We start from the raw sequence: 14,099 nt of genomic DNA, 5'->3' as shown, positions 1-14,099 counted from the left end.
CTTTAGAGTAGAGGAGAGAGAAAGAATTTCACAGCCAAGCAAAAACTAAACCTACACTAAAAGAAATATTGAAAGGTCTACTCTAAATAGAAAAGAAACAGGAAGCTATAGAGATGAGAAAACCATAATTGGAAATGCAATAACCACAATGAGTTACAAGAGAATAAACTTGAAGATGTAAAAAGAAAAATCAAAATCATAAAAGGTGGGAGAGGAGAGCAAGAGAACATAGATTTTGTTTCTCTTTTTTTTTCTCTTCATTCTTTTTAGGATGTGTTTGAGCCTACATGACTATCAGTATAAAGCAAAAAGATATAGTGATGGGTTAACCGACTTCAAAAACAGAGTAACCACAAATCAAAAGCACAACAGAGTCACAAAAACCAAAAAAGAAACCAAGCTAATACAGAAGAAAATGATCAAACCACAAAAAGAAAAACAAAAAGGAAAAGAAAGGAACAAAGAAGAAATACCAAATCAACTGGATAACAAAGTTCAAAATAATTATAAACACACATCTGTCAAAAATTACTATAAACGTCAATGGACTAAAAGCTCCAATCAAAAGACAGAGTGGCAGACTGGATAATAAAACAAAAGCCCAAAATATCCTGCCTACAATAGACCCACTTTAGAGTGAAGGACACAAATAGATTGAAAGTGAGAGGATGGAAAAAAATTTTTCATGCAAATGGAAATGACAGGAAAGTGGGAGTAGCAATACACATATCAGACAAAAAAGACTTTAAAACAGAGCCCATAAAGAAAGACAAGTAAGGACAAGATATAGTGATCAAAGGAGCAAAAACAAGATGAAGATATTACACTCATTAACATACATGCACCCAGTATAGGAGCACCTACATATAAAACAAATACTAACAGACATAAAGGAAGAAATAGTAGGAGACTTTAACACTCCATTAACATCACTGAACAGGTCTTCCAGATGGAAAATCAATAAGGCAACAGAGATACTTAATGACACAATACAACACTTGGACTTGGTTGATATTTTTAGGACATTACATACCCCCGAAACAGAATACACATTCTTTTCAAGTGCTCATGGAACATTCTCTAGGATAGACCACATACTGAAGCACAAAAGAAGCCTCAACAAATTTAAGAGGATAGAGGGGTATTTCCAGTCAAGATGGTGGAGTGGTAGGACCATGAGCTTGCCTCTCTTCATGACTACAATGAAACCACAACTGAATGCTAAACAACCACTGAAAAAAGACTGGAACCTAGCAAAAAAGATCTGCAACTGGCAACATAAAGAGGGAACCACAAATGGTAGGAGAGGTATGCTCATGATATAATTGGGCCTCATACCCTCTGGGTGGGCAACCCACAAGCTGAAGATTTGTTACGTCATAGAGGCCCTCCCACAGGAGTGAGAGCTCTAAGCCCCATGTCAGGCTCCCCAGCTCAGGTTCTGGCACTGGGAAGAGAAGGAGACCCCAGGACATCTGGTTTTGAAGGCTAGGGGGGCTTGCCTCTGGGAGCCTCATGGGACTAGGGGAAAAGAGACTCCGTTCACTTGGGAAGCATACACAGAACCATGCACCAGGTCCAAGGGCAGGGGCAGTGATTTCATAGGAACTGGGCCAGACCTGCCTGCTGGATTTCGAGGGTCTCCTGGGGACGTGGGGGACAGCTGTGGCCCACTCGGGAGACATAAAAGCTGGTGCTGGACTTTCTGGGAGTGTTAGTCTATACGAACTTTCCTGGGGGCTGACATCTTGATTGGATCATTAGCACCAAGACCTACCCCCACCCAACAGCCTGTAGAGAAGCCTCAGGCCACACAACATACAGGGTGGGAACACAGCCCCACCCATCACCAGACTTCCTAAACCACAAGGCCTCTAGACTCAGCCCTACCCACCAGAGGTCCAGGACCAAGCTTCACCCAGTAGTGGGAAGGCACTGGCTCCTCCTGCCAGGAAACCTGCATAAGCCTCTAGTCCAGCCTCATTCACCAGGGGCAGATAATAGAAATAAGGAAACAATAATCCCAAAGCGTGTGGAAGGAATCCACAAACATACAGAAAGACAGATATGAAGTGGCAAAGGAATATCTACCAGGCCAAGGCACAAGATAAAATCCCAGAAGAAATATGTGATGAGGAGACAGGCAACTTATTTGAGAAAGAGTTTAAAGTAATGATGGCCAAGATGTCTAGAGAACTCACAAGAAGTATAAATGCACAAAGCGAAATTTTTATTAGCAAAGAGCTGGAAAATATAAAGAATATCCAGAGCTTAAGAATAAAATCACTGAAATGAATAACACACTAGAAGGAACCAAGAATAGACTAAATGAGACAGAAGAATGGATCAGTGAACTAGAAGACAGATTAGTGGATATCACTACTTCAGACCACAAAAAAGATTAAAAAAAAAAGGAATGAGGATAGTTTAAGAGAACTCTGGGACAACATGAAGCACTCTAATATTTGCATTATAGGATTCCCAGAAAAGAGAAGAGAAAGAGAAAGGACCTGAGAAAATTTTTTGAGAGATAATCACTAAAAACTTCCCCAACTTGGGAAAGGAAACAGTCACCCAAGTCCAGGAAGCACAGAGAGTACCACACAGAATCAACCCAAAGAAGAACACACCAAGGCACATAGTCATCAAATTGACAATAATTAAGGAGGAGAAAATATTAAACTTAGCAAGAGAAAAGCAACAAATAACATATAAGGGAACTCCCACAAGGTTATCAGCTGATTTTCAGCACAAACTCTACAGGCCAGAAGGGAGTGCCAAGATACATTTAAAGTGATGAAAGAATACTCTAACCAGCAAAGCTCTCATTCAGACTTGATGGAGAAATCAAAAGCTTCACAGATAAAGAAAAGCTAAAAGATTTCAGCACCACCAAACCAGTTTTACAACAAATATTAAAGGAACTTCTCTAATCATCAAACCATAAGAAAAGAGAACAAAAAGAAGGAAAAAAAGAGACCTACACAAGATTGCTTTGGCTGTTTGGGGTCTTCTGTGGTTCCTTATAAATTTTGGAATTGTTTGTTCTAGTTCTGTGAGGAATGTCGGTAGTATTTTGATGGGGGTTGCATTGGATCTGTGGATTGCTTTGGGTAGTGTGGCCATTTTGCTAGTGTTGATTCTTCTAATCAAAGAGTACAAGAAATCTTTCCATTTCTTTGTGTTATTTCGGTTTTCAGAGTATAGGTAACCTCTTTGGTTTAGTTTATTTCTAGGTATTTTGTTGTTTTTGATGTTATGGTAATGTCTCTGCCGGTTATAAAATACTGGTTTTTGAAGTGGGAAAAAAAATAGTGAATGAAGGGCTGCAAATGGCAAAATTATCCTTCTTTTTTATGGGTGAGTTGTATTCCATTACACACACACACACACAAACACACACACATGTGCTGCATCTTCATTATCTTTTCAACTATTGATGTGCACTTAAGATGCTTCCATAAATAATGTTGCTGTTAATAGCAGGGTGTATGTATCTTTTTGAATTAATTCTTATTTTGTGGTTGGCTTTATTCCTTTGGTAACTATGTAAGTTTAAAATGCTAAAGCTCTAAACATTCTTAGAAACAATGAATAGTACATACAGATAAATTAAAAAATGTACAGTAAAAAAATTTAAAAAAAGATCTATCAAGCCTTGTAAGACATGGAAGAAACTTAAAAGACATATTACTAAACGAAAGCCAGTCTGAAGAGGCTACAAACTGTACGATTCCAGCCAAATGACATTCTGGAAAAGGCACAGCTACAGAAACAAAAAAAAGATCATGGTTTCCAGGGGTTTGGGGAGAGGGAGGGAGGGAGGAGAGGGAGGGAGGGAGGAATGAATAGACAGAGTGCAAGGGATATTTAGGGCAATGAAATTATTCTGTATGATACTATAGTGGTGGCTACACATCATTATCCATTTTTCAAAACCCATAGAATGTACAACATCAAGAGTGAACCCTAATGTAAACTATAGACTTTGGTTGATAATAATGTGCCCATGTTGGTTCATCGACTGTACCAAACATGTCACACTGATGAGGGATGTTGAGGGTAGGGGAGTATATATGTGTGGGTAAGTAGGGCTATGTGTGAACTCCATGTATTTTCTGCTCAATTCTGTTGTGAACCTGAAACTGCTCTAAAAGAATAGTCTATTTTTAAAAAAATTTAAGAGGATAGAAATTATTTCAAGCATCTTCTCTGACCACAATGGCGTGAAACTAGAAATCAACCACAGAACAACAAATGAGAAAAAAATGACAGCGTGGAGACTAAACATTGTGTTAATAAAAAACCAACAGGTCAACGATGAAATCAAAGAATTAAAAAACACCTTGAGACAAATGACAATAAAAACAGAACCATACAAAACCTATGGGATGCAGCAAAAGCAGTCCTAAAGGGAAGTTCATAGTGATACAGGCCCTCCTTAAAAAAGAAAAACAATCTCAAATAAACAACCTAACCTATCACCTAAAAGAATTAGAAAAAGAACAAACAAAACCTAAAGTCAGCAGAAGGAAAGAAATAATAAAGATCAGTGAGGAAATAAATAGAGATTAAAAAAAAAATAGAAAAAAAATCCATCAAACCAAGAGCTGGTTTTTTGAAAGCGTAAACAAAACTGACAAACCTCTGGCCAGGCTCACCAAGAAAAAGAAAGCACACAAACAAAATAAGAAATGAAAATGGAGACATTACAAGCAACACCACAGAAATACAAAAAATCATAAGAGAATACTATGAACAACTATATGGCAATAAACTGGACAACTTAGAAGAAATGGACAAATTTTTAAAAACATACAGTCCACTAAAACTGAATTGAAATGAAACAGATCATTTGAACAGACCAATCACTAGAAGTGAAATAGAATTAGCAATAAAAAACCTCCCTGCAAACAAAAGCCCAGGATCAGATGGCTTCACTGGGAAATTCTATCAAAATACAAAGAATAGCTCATACCAACCCTTCTCAAACTTTTCCAAAACACTGAAGAGGAGGGAATACTCCCAAACTCATTCTATGAAGCCACCATCACCCTGATACCGAAACCAAGACATTACCAAAAAAGAAAGCTATAGGCCAATATCATTGATGCACATAGATGCAAAAATCCTCAACAAAATATTAGCAAACATACAACAACATATAAAAAAAGATCATACACCAAGATCAAGTTGGTTTCATCCCAGGGACACAATGATGGTTCAACATACACAAATCAATCAACGTGATACACTACATCAACAAGAGAAAGGATAAAAATCAAATGATTATCCCAACAGATGCAGAAAAACCATTTAATAAAATTCAACACCCATTTGTGATAAAAACTCTTACCAAAGTGGGTACAGAGGGAACATATCTCAACATAATAAAAGCTATTTATTTATAGTAAACTTACAGTCAGCATAACACTGAATGGTGAAAAACTGAACGCCTTTCTGCTAAAATCTGGAGCAAGGATGCACACTGTCACTACTTCTATTCAACATAGTACTAGAAGTCCTAGTCAGCATTTAGACAAGAAAAGAAATAAAAGGGATCCAAACTGGAACAGAAGAGGTAAAACTGTCACTATATGTAGATGACATGATACTATATATAGAAAACCATAAAGGCTCCACACAAAAATTTCTAGAGCTAATATAAAAATTCAGCAAGGTAGCAGGATACAAGATTAACATACAGAAATTAGTGGCATTTCATTACACTAACAATGAAATATCAGAAAAGGAAAGTGAAGAAACAATCCCTTTTAAAAGTGTATCCCCTGAAATAAAATACTTAAGAATAAATCTGAACAAGGAAGTAAAAGACTTATATGTGGAGAACTACAAAACATTGACTAAGCAAATTTAGATTACTTAAAGAAATAGAAAGATATCCTGTGTTCTTGGATTGGAAGAATTGATATTTTTAAATGGCCATACTATGCAAAGCAATCTACAGATTTACTGTGATCTCTATCAAATTACCCAGACATTTTCACAGAACTAGAACAAATAATCCTAAAATTTATATGGAATCATAAAAGACCCAGAATTGCCAAAGCATTACTGAAGAAAAAGAATGAACCTGGAGGAATAATCCTCCCAGACTTCAAACAATACTATAGAGCTACAGTAATAAAAAGAGCATGGTACTGGTACAAAAACAGACATATGGATCAATGGAAAAGAACAGAGAGCCCAGAAATAAACCCACAGACTTTTTTGGTCAATTAATCTTTCACAAATGAGCCAAGAACCCGACAGTGGAGTAAAGACAGTCTATTCAGCAAATGATGTTGGGAAACCTGAACAGTTGCATGTAAATCAATGAAGTTAGAATACTCCTTCACACCATACACAAAAATAAACTCAAAATGGCTTAAAGACATAAACATAAGACAAGACACTATATACCTCTTAGAAGTAAACACAGGCAAAACATTATCCAACATAAATCTCAACAATGTTCTCCCAGGGCAATCTGTACAAGCAATAGAAATAAAAACAAAAATAAACAAATGGAATCTAATTATAAGCTTTTGCACAGCAAAGGAATTCAGAAGCAAAACAAAAAGACAACCTATGGAATACGGGAAAATATTTGTAAAGAAGAGAGTGACAAGGGCTTAATTTCCAGAATATATAAACAGCTTATACAACTTAATAACCAAAACAAACAACCCAATCCAAAAATGGGCAGAAGACCTAAATAAGCAATTCTCTGATGAAGACATACAAATGGCCAATGGGCACATGAAAAAAATGCTCAATATTGCTAATTATCAGAGAAATGTAAATCAAAATTACAATAAGGTATCATCTCACACCAGTAAGAATATCCATCATTCAAAAGCCCACGAACAATAAAAAATGCTGGAGAGGGTGTGGAGAAAAGGGAACCCTCCCACGCTGTTGGTAGAAATGTAGTTTGGTGCAGCCATTATGGAAAACAATGGAGATTCCTCAAAAAACTAAAAACAGACTTACCATATGACCCAGCAATCCCACTTCTGGACATATATCCAGAGGGACCCTGAATTCAAAAGGTACATGCACCACAATGTTCATGGCAGCACTATATACAATAGCCAAGACATGGAAACAACCTAAATGTCCATGTAAGGCAGGGTTTTGAATATGTAGCCTTTCTGAGTTTATTATCCATTTTCATCTTTAAGCTGTGGTATATACATGGAATATACACATGGAATACTACTCAGCCATAAGAAATAAAATAATGCCATTTGCAGCAACATGGATGGACCTGGAGAATGTCATTCTAAGTGAAGTAAGCCAGAAAGAGAAAGAAAAATACCATATAGCACTTATATGTGGAATCTAAAAAAAAAAAACAAAAAAAAAAAAACAAAAAAACCACCTTATCTACAAAACAGAAACAGAGTCACAGAAATTGAAAACAAACTTATGGTTACCAACGGGGCAAGCAGGTGGGAAGGATAAATTGGGAGTTTGAGATTTGCAGATATTAATATACATAAAATAGATAAACAAGTTTATACTGTATAGCACAGGGAACTATATTCAGTATCTTGTAGTAACTTATGGTGAAAAAGAGTATGAAAACAAATATATGTATGTTCCTCTATGACTGAAGCATTGTGCTGTACACCAGAAACTGACACAATGTTGTAAACTGACTATACTTTAATAAAAGTATATTTAAAAAAGTTTTAAAGGTGATTTGCTATTTTCACACTAATCCTTTATAACTGTTCACTGCTTTTTCATGTACCTTTTGATCTTTTCTTCAGGTCTCCTTGGAACATACTATATAAAACCCAATCAGAATCTATATCTTAGTCTTACACCCCGGAGGTTTGTCAATTCATTGAATTAAAACCTAGTTTGGTATCAAACTTCTTTCTACCTTTTGCCTGAGTTCCCTATCTAGAATCTTCTGAGTGGCATGAGATTTATTACTTGGCTAGTGATTTACTCTAATCTTTCCAGTATATTATTTCATAAGGGAAAAAATCACTCAGCAAGGGGTAAGGTGGGGTTTTGAATATGTAGCCTTTTTGAGTTTATCTGTTTTCATCTTTGTTCTCCCTTCCAATAAAGGAAGACAAAGTATCTCATGATCCTTTCCCCTTAATCTTAAAAAAAAAAAAAATTTCTTCTGAAAGAAATATTTTGCTCAAACATTCTGAGGCCTCGTTGCTATTTGGGTGCTACTCAACATTCATATATGACCTTTCCCTGCTTTGAGTTAGTCAGGTCATCTAGTTCCTGAAGCATATCTGATTTTAAACCATATTTAGATTAATTCCATCATATTGTGGAATTGTGAATGTGACGATGAATTTTTCCTATATGTTTATCAATTACAAATCTGATGTTCATGTGTGTGTTTGTCGGGGTAAATGGAAAATAGAAGACACTGGGGATGATACGATGTACGGTGGCCCCATCAGTGGAACCTTTCCTTCCTTGGTGTTAGGAATTGCTAGTCCAAGAAGTAGGCATTCTGGATATCAACAAAGGGTACTATTTTAACGCATTTTTCATACTAACATAGTGTAAGGTATTTTCTGTTAAAGCAATTTCAAGTTTAGTAGCACTGCTTCTTTTAAAACTTGTCCTGAAGATAAACTCGTTTATTTTAGCATTTCTAGAATGGGGAAATAGGAATGATTCATTTTCGAATTCTTTTTCTCACTATTTTCCCAATACCACAGATACCTTGTTTTCCTAATGATAAGCGTCAGGATCTTCCCTGGGTATGGCTGCAGAAATCCTACCTAGGAATTTGTGCAAACAGAACCCCTCAAAGACTACTAATTTCTTTCAAATTCAAAATTATCTTAAGAAACTAGAACAAGGTTACTGACTTGCCAACCTCTTCCTTTGGCTCTCTCATATTTTTGAACTTCTCATTCTTCCTTTACTCCAACTTGGTTAGAGGCCAGGGATTTCATTCTTTTATTTTCACTGTTCTAGTCTTTAACGCTTCTACTCTCACTTTTCAGAATTCAGAGCCACTGTATTTAGATAACTCTAATTAGCTATATTATCACTGTTACCAGAGATAGAAGCTACCACAGAGGTGTCTTAATAAGTTTGTTTATTCAATAAAAATTTATTGAGTGCCATGTGCAGGCATACAGAAATTAATGCATAATATAGTAAGGCCAGTCTCTTTCTCCTTGCACCACTGTATTTTTCTTAATAACATTTACCACCACTTATATATTACTTATTCATTTGTTATTTGTATCTTACCTATTTAAATAGAAGCTCCAGATGTAGAAACTACTCTGTTCACTATAATGTTTACCTAGTACTTAAAAGAGAAGCTGTAACAGTGTACAGGAACTCAGTAATGTTTAGCAAGTGAATGAATAGGTCCCTCCCATTAACTCATCTGTTTAGTACCCAGTTTACAAGGTCAAGCCACTGTTAGGTCTTTCATTTCTCAAAATCATGGGGCAGAGACAAAGGAATGGACTGACTATATGTGTCAGAAAGGGTAAAGGATATGTTTAAAGTATTATTTTAGTTTTGAGTTTATGCATTTGTTCATGGTGAGGGTTAAACTCTCATCTACAAAAAATGCTTGACACTAATGCCTGGGAAGAGTGAATCACTTTAAGGAGAAAAACTGGCTCAGATGTCTGAAAGTAATGCTAATTAGCTATTTACAGTTAATAGCTATCACTTATGCTTAAATTCCACCTAACACCAATATTTACAGAAATTAAATATGATTTACTGTCTCACTTTATATTTTTTATTACAACACTGAGCTACACACTAATACTCAGCTTTCATATTTTACTGCTCCTTTAGATAGATCTCTATAACTTAAAAGAATCAAAACCCTAAGTAGGAATATCATTTCTGTTTAATCCATAAGGAAATCAAAGTCTTAAATAATTTGTATCTGGTCTCTAACTTCTGCCAATCTCAACTACCTAGATGCACAGGGGGACCATGATTAGATTCTGAAAAGCAGTACTTTCTCATTCTTAAAGAACCAATCACTGGCAAGTTCGAAAATCAGCAAATGGAGCATCTGTATGCCCAATGTTTTACTTTGGTGGTTCTCAAACTTAACTGTGCACTTGAATCACATGGAGGGCTTGTTAACATACAAACTGTTGAGCAGCATCCCCAGAATGTCTGCTTCATCAGGCCTCGGGGCAGGAAAGAGATGTGAGAATGTGTGGTTTCTATTAAGTTGATGCTGTTACTGTCACTTAGCTCCAAACTTGCCCTTGATGCTCTGCCTAGTGATACTGGAGCTGGGGCCCTGATAACCAATTCCTGCTCTGCCAGCTGACACTTTTTTAGGCTCCACCAACATGCAAGGCTGGAAGAGGAAGAAGGGACCAGTTCCTTCCTGTCTGCTTCCTGTGGGCTTTCTATGTGCTTTGCGGTTCCTATATGGCCTCAGCATGCTGCTTCATTCTGGCAGCAGCAGTTCCTTCCCATCACAACAGCTCCAATCCAGTTTGCAGTTTTCTAGCATTTCCAACATAAACTTCGTTGTGCCCCTTCGCAGAGACATCAACAGCAGCTGAACAGCATTCCTTATTAGAGATCTGGTTAGCTATGTGCAGTCACAAATGAAGGGATGCACAACCTACCAGAATGGTATATACTGCCTTAAACTGAAGACATTTGAGATACAGCAAGATGCAGAAAGAAGACTTTTCTGAGATTCCTTTTACCTGATTAAAGGCAGAGCTTTCTAACAACAAAGCTGCCAAAAATCCCTTCTTGGGGAGCTTCCAGCCAGGAAGGAAACTAACCTTCAGCATCTGGTGAGAAACTGCATACACATACTTTGTCAGAAGCTGCTACATGTATAACTACACTTTATCCCTTCATTTAATCATCTACCTTTTCTCCATAATACTTTTTTCTCCATACATTTTTTGTTCTAGCCTCTCTTTTTTAGGCCACTAAATATGTTCTGCTTAGCATCACTGCTGGCACCAGAATTGAACAAAATTGTTAACTTCAGCAACAGACAGTGGCATCTGTACTACATATTAAAAAAAGCAGAAGAACTACCTCCCTAAAAACAAACCCCATTCAAGTGTTTTGTATCCTATGCAGTGCACATACAGGCATTGCCACACAACTACTGACTCCTTCAAATCCAAGTTTTAATTCATTTAATGTTTTCTTTGCTTTAAGTTTAGTGAAAAGATTCCTCTCTAGGCTTAAATTTTGATTCTGCCAATATCTAGTTTCGTAATGCTGAATAAGTTATTGGAACCCCTTTAAATCAAAGTCCTGAAAAGTGGAGATAATAATGAAAATGATTATGTATTTTATGTATATTAGTCTCTGCAAATTTCGAATTCCCAATTTATCCCTTCCTACCTCTTTCCCCTCTTGGATATTCAATATCTTATAGTAACCTCTGGTGTAAAAGAATATGAAAATGAATATACGTACGCTCATGTATGACTGAAGCATTATGCTATACACCAGAAATTGACATAGCATTGTATATTGACTGTATTTCAATAAAAAACATATATACAAAAATATGATTATTAAATGAGAACATTTTTGCGTAAGTCACCAGAATTATCATTATTTGTCTGATTTTATTTCTATTAAATGGCAGAATATGATGGAATTAAAATAATTTTCTTAGACTGAAAACCTCATCAACCAGGATCAGAAATGTGTTCTGTAACAGAAGAACAAGTGACTGGGGAATGATCAAATGTTAGCAAATGTTTGGCTGTACATTTTTAGGAGGCTAGAGCAGAGCTGGTGCTACTACTTTACTTGGGTTTTTAATCCTCTTCAGATATGGCTGTAGGTTCCAAGAGTCACCAAATAAACCATTTAGTAAGCCATCTAGGGTTAATTACTCAAAAGTTCCCCCAGCTTAAAGTATGACCTTCAACTGACCCTAAAGTTTAGGGAGGATGGAAGACTCTCCATTCACACCTTTGTAAGTAAATGTTACAGGATGATGAATGGTGGAAACAATGCCACTGTGGATAGGTCTTTCGGAGTTTTTATTTAGTCATTAAGTCTTGGGTCTCCCTTTGTTTCCTGACCATGCTGGAAAACACTAACAAATGTTCCAGAAAACACTAGCAATTATTTCTTTAAAACTAAGATGAACAAAATTAGAGAAGCATTGAATGCAATCATGATTAACTGAGAATCATGACAGTTTTCAGTCACTTACGGTGTTTAGGCGAATTAAGCGTACGTAGCTTTGACTATTGCCCTCTTTTAAAAATATAGCTCAACTCCATTCTTTCCTTTTCGATTGCTATAATACAGATTGTTCTGGAAGTTTGATTTCTGCAAACTGAACCTCTTAAATCATTTGACTTGGCAGGTTTTATAAAGAAAAAAAAAAAAAACCCAAACACATCACTCTGTCTACGTTTGAAGTTAAGACAGGTCAGCCTAACCCTAACTGCCAGGGAAGAGCCTTCTGTTCTTTTATTCAGATGACAACCCAATTTTTAACATTATCAGACCTAGGTTTGTTTTCTATGAATTTCCATGTTTTAATTACCCATTTGAGTAACTACATACATTATTTGGTAGATCAATCAATCCTGAAAACTACTCCGAGTGGAAGCAATCATGTCTTTCAGTCTGTTAGTCCTTAATGAAATTTTATTTGACAGAGTCATTTCTGAAAAAGCGCCTCATTTAAAAATCTTACATAAGTTTACCCTTTTCCTTCCAAAATACCACAGAGATTTAAGCCAGATTTTATCTGGTATGGGAGAGTTACAGTACTGTGGTATTTCATGTGTGATCACCGAATCTAACTCCTTAATTTCATAAATAGAGAAACCTAGGCTCCTGGAGGCTCAGAAATTTGCCCAGAATCATATAATTAGTTCGTGGCAGGGCCAATCTTACAACCCAGGTCTCCTAATTCAATTTTATATGTACAACTTTCTGTCATTTGAGCCTAGAAAAGACTGAGTTTTGGTGATACTGCTGCATCTTTAAATGCAAGGAAAAGACAGCAAAAGGGATACACTTAAAAGATAATCAAACCTTTTATAATATCTCTTTAGAAGTAACTTTTACATACTATAAGATCTTTTTTTCAACCTTAGGAAAAGTTAACCAATTTATGTTACTTGTATATACTTTCGTGTGTGTGTGTGTGTGTGTGTGTGTGTGTGTGGTGTCTGTCCATAATGTTTGGGCATATCATCTGTCTGTCATACTGCAGTTATAATACCCACTTTCAGTCAAAGCCAATTTAATTGAACAAAATCTTAAATAAGTGTTCTCAGACCTTGGGTACTCAATTATATGCAAGCCCCTTGGCCTAAGGGTAGGGAGATCTGAATGACAGAATAATAAAATAATGATTACAGGAACTTTTCTTTTGTAGGTTAGAACAGGGTAAGTTAAGGACCATCTGGTGTCCCTCACAATTTCATGGGGTGTAGGGAAATAGCTGTATGTCTTTGAAATCCTTACCTGATGCTTGGAATTGAATGCAGAGAGAACTGGCGTTTACTACTCATGTGAAATGAGTTATTTTAGGTTTTGGCTGATTTTTTTTTTTTTGAAAGATTACAGACCCTGAAATTAGACTGGCTAGATTAGAATCCTGGTTCCACTACTACATTATCTGCATAGTTTTGGGTAAATTACTTAGCCTCTCCACATGCCTTTCACCCTGTCTCCAATTTTTGGATCTAGCAATTGACCCTAAGGTAAAAAGATCCATGCATGATAAGTAACACAGTACAGTCCTATCTGAGTATAATTTCTTATTCATTTTGTCTCATTAGTATAATTTACACCTCAATTAAAACACCATTCTACCTGTAAGTAATATATTTCTTTAAAATATTCTATAATTCAGATTTCTATTTAACAAACTTCCACTCTAACCCCTTTTCTCAAATCAGTGTGATTTTATGGTATATTTTATTAAATTGTTTGCTTTTTCTCCTGTCAGTGAAACTCCCTCTCAACTCAACCTCTTATAATAAGGCAAATACAGATGTAGTACAATTAACACACTAGAAAAAAGGATAATCAATACATATGGATCCGTGCTAAATGAAACAATACAAAGCAAAAACCACACAACACTATACTATGCT

At 36.1% G+C, this 14,099-nt stretch overlaps 1 protein-coding gene across 5 annotated transcripts in view; it reads right to left on the bottom strand.

The window, feature by feature from the left end:
• The window catches only part of NUDT6 (nudix hydrolase 6), a 45,514-nt gene that overhangs the window by 11,906 nt on the left and 19,509 nt on the right, over nt 1–14,099 (bottom strand). The gene's annotated exons all lie outside the window — the stretch shown is intronic.

Source organism: Vicugna pacos, chromosome 2 (assembly GCF_048564905.1).
Source record: "Vicugna pacos chromosome 2, VicPac4, whole genome shotgun sequence".
In the NCBI taxonomy this organism is placed as follows: Eukaryota; Metazoa; Chordata; class Mammalia; order Artiodactyla; family Camelidae; genus Vicugna; species Vicugna pacos.
The sequence above is the reverse complement of the archived record's forward strand: the minus strand, read 5'-3'. Positions and strand labels throughout refer to the sequence as shown.